The sequence below is a fragment of the Brassica oleracea genome, chromosome C6, assembly GCF_000695525.1.
Source record: "Brassica oleracea var. oleracea cultivar TO1000 chromosome C6, BOL, whole genome shotgun sequence".
NCBI classification, from domain to species: Eukaryota; Viridiplantae; Streptophyta; class Magnoliopsida; order Brassicales; family Brassicaceae; genus Brassica; species Brassica oleracea.
In genome coordinates, this window is record NC_027753.1 from 23170154 (window position 1) to 23173933 (window position 3780).

The following is a 3780-nucleotide window of genomic DNA, read 5'->3' on the forward strand; positions in this document are numbered from 1 at the left end:
AAAAAATATTAATTTTTTTAACAAAAAATACTAATTTTTTTAATATAATACATAAATTAAATATTTATAAATATATTTATATATGTTTATAATATTGTAAAACTAAAATATAATATTATAAGATTAATTCATGTATAAATATTAATATATCATATATAAATATTAATAAAATTTAAAAATTTAATGTATTTTAAAAATACGGATCCGGATCCGGATATCCGGACCTAAAAATTACGATATCCGGATCCGGATTCGGTTTGCACGGATCTAAGATTTTACTATCTGGATTCGGATCCGGGCACCCCGGATATCCTATTTTCGGAGCGGATCCGGAGCGGATCTCGGATCGAATCCGGATCTCGGATAATAAGTCCCAGGCCTAGTGGCTATCTCTCTGTATTTGGGCTATATCATAGTGTGAACAAAAAGCCCACTAAACCGTAAACAATTATGAAACGCAGCAGCCCACATCAAAAGTTAATGAAACGATGAGTTTTAGGCAAAGAAGACAGGTTTCGCACTCATAATCAACGACTTTATGACGTGGCGCAATAGAAGGATGCAAACATTTTTATATATATATATAGATATTAAGATATGGTTGTTTTTTTTAACTTGTTGATAACCACCCTAACGTAGTGATTATTGTTTAAATAAAATTAGATATATTCATATAAAAGAGAATAATAAAAAAAACTCTTTAAATAAAAGAAATAAATAATTAGATATAATATTTATCCATAGGTTATTATCTTGTTTTAATAGAATAGATATGATTTCCCCTTCCCCCCACCCCGCCACCCTCCAATTAAAAATTAATTCTACATTCATCACTGAGGGCAATACCCTTTATCCAGCATATACTCCCACAAGGCTAGTCCTAGTCCTAGTCTCGTAGATTAACTTCACCGTTCTGACAGAACAGCTTCATCAGCATCGCCACGGTTCGTGCGTCTCGGAACCAAATACCTTCCCTTCATTTTGTGGTATAGCTCACATATGACATTTTTTTTTTTTTGATAATCCAGTATCCGACCACTTTGCGTGATCGACTAGTCCACCGGGCCTAAGCCCATGCCATTACAGGATTTTTAAGCGTCCACTTAAGGGCCCCTGGTTACGCGAAGTGGTCTGGAGGGCGAGAGGCAGCCCATGTAAATACCCCCCGTGGCCGGGGTTCGAACTCGGGTGGCGGGCACCTCAGCCGAGATTCCTTTACCACCAGACTACGAGGCCCGGTTAGCTCACATATGACATACCCCGTTAATTCCTCTCTTTTTTTTTTTTAAAGAAATAAAAATTCCTCTCTCGTGCTAGACTTTATTTATGATATGACTTTTACGTAAACTACAACTGGCAGAAAATGCAAACTAGACAACGATGCTTATCTTTTTTTAGACCATTCTCTACGTACTCATTTAATTAAAGTTTTTCTTGGGGCTAAAAATGGAGTAACATTAAATATGACCGCTTTACTCCATTTTTGTTTGGCCAAATTGGCTGGAAAACCACAAATACAAAGATAATTAGGAATCCATGCAAATAAAATGTTATTTAGGTAACCGGATAACTGAAGCAAAGTGAAGTTACCTTATTGTCCAAATCGATTTGCAGGTAAGGTAGATAGGTCCATTGTTTCTTATAGGTAGGCATCCAATCGTAGAATTAGAAAGATATTATAGGGAAGTAGTTATGTATCAGAAGAGTGTCGGAAAAAATAATTTTTACTAAATATCAAACATTAACATGAGAGTTTATTGTATGTAACGGTTCAATATTAAAATTTAAAGCTGACTCTAATTTCACTTTCACTCTCTACATACTAATCAATAAACTCTAATCACTAAATCCTAAATCATAAACCCAAATATAAATTTTAAACCCAAATATTAAAATCTAAACTGACCCTAACTTTACTCTCACTCTCTAAATACTAAACCATAAACTATAATCACTAAATCTTAAACTAAAAATTAAACCCTAAACCCAAAAATAAATCCTAAACTCAAATATCAAAATTTAATGTTGACCCTAATTTCACTTCTGCCTTCTAAATACTAAACCATAAATCTTAATCACTAAACCTTAAATCTAAATATAAATCGTAAACCCAAATAGAATGAAACAAAATAAATATCATAGTACACATTTGTAAAATTATGAAATGTCTATGACTAAAGAATTTTTTATTGATTATCATTTTAATAATGAACGCACATGTTCACCCCGAGATAAACGAGTGCATACATCACTAAAATAATAGTCAATAAAAATTTATCTAGTCTTATTTTGTTTATAAAATAATAAAACTAATCATAAAGTTAATTGCCGAAGAAAGGAAAAAAATATTGACATTGTTAATTCAGTCAACATTTGTTAGCAAAATCCTAAACCCTAAGTTGCAAACCTTAAACCCTAGAGGGTGAACCCTAAATCCTACTTTAAAGCCTAAATTCTAAAGAGTGAATCCTAGGATTTAAGGTTTACGGTTTAGCCAACGGTGCTAGCAATGTTAATATTTTTTTTGACAACTAAAATTATTTTTTATTAATTTTTTATAAATAGAATATACTTGACAAATCTTTATTAATTATTGTTTTAATAGTGAATGCACGTGTTTATACATTTTCATACTAAAAAGTGAAAAGTTTTAAAAGTTTTTATTAATAGTATTTAGAGTCTGATAAAAATAAAGTGAATTAAAGAAGAAAAATCAGGATGCAGAGAGAGATGGAGAGAAAGATAGAGAGGGAGAAACAGTGGGACACCGAGATGTGATGTGTATAACAACTAGATGAAATCATACACTCTAGCTAGTAGGGTTATTACCGTGAATTAGAAATATTAACAGTACCCTCTCCGTTTACCTAATATATTTTATTTCTATGGCTATCTAGTGCAATTACCCTCTCTTTTTTTGGGCTAAAAATGGAGTAACATTATTTATGATATGACTTTTACGTAAACTATTATTTTTTTTTGGTAAAATGTTAAATTATTCACTATACTATTACCTTATATTAAAATAAAAAGGTATAAAACTAAATGTTTGATCATACTTAGAGAGAGAGAGCCGGCGCCCTAGAGAGAGAGAGCCGGCGCCCTAGAGAGAGAACCCTAGTTTCTTCTTCCTTGTTGGTTTATGATTTGTACTATTTCCATTATTCTATGACGGTGTAATTCCCTATATATAAAGGGTTCTTTATGTTTAAGATTAATAAGTATATACAGTTTCTATTCTCTAGTTTCACAACACGTTATCAGCACGATTACTCTAAAAACCCTAAGCTAAAATCCAAAATCGATAAACCCTAAAACCCTAGCCGACGAACCCTAATCCCGATCGCGAGAACCATCCTGATCGTGAACCTTCCCGATCCAAGCTTCTTCGCGTCCCGATCAGTTCCAGCTCACGGCGATCTCAGCTTGGACAGCTAACGTTCCGGATATCAGCTTCAACCTGTTCGCGTCCTGATCTAAGCAAGAACAGCTCGCGGTCTTCTCTTGTCTGATAGACGATCTCAGCCAGCTCGCGTTCCCGAAGGACAGCTCGCGTTCCCGATCATCAACGTCCAGCTCGCGTCTCTTCTCATTTGTGGTCCATTCAACACATCTGAGGTTAAGGTAACTCGAAACCCTAATGATCAATCATTGAACACAAAATCAAATTTTGATTGCTTGATATGAATTGAAACCATAAAACCTTAAACCCTAATTGAAACTAATAAGCAAATCGAAATCTTAATGTGTTGAAATCGAAACCATAAACCCTAATTCGAA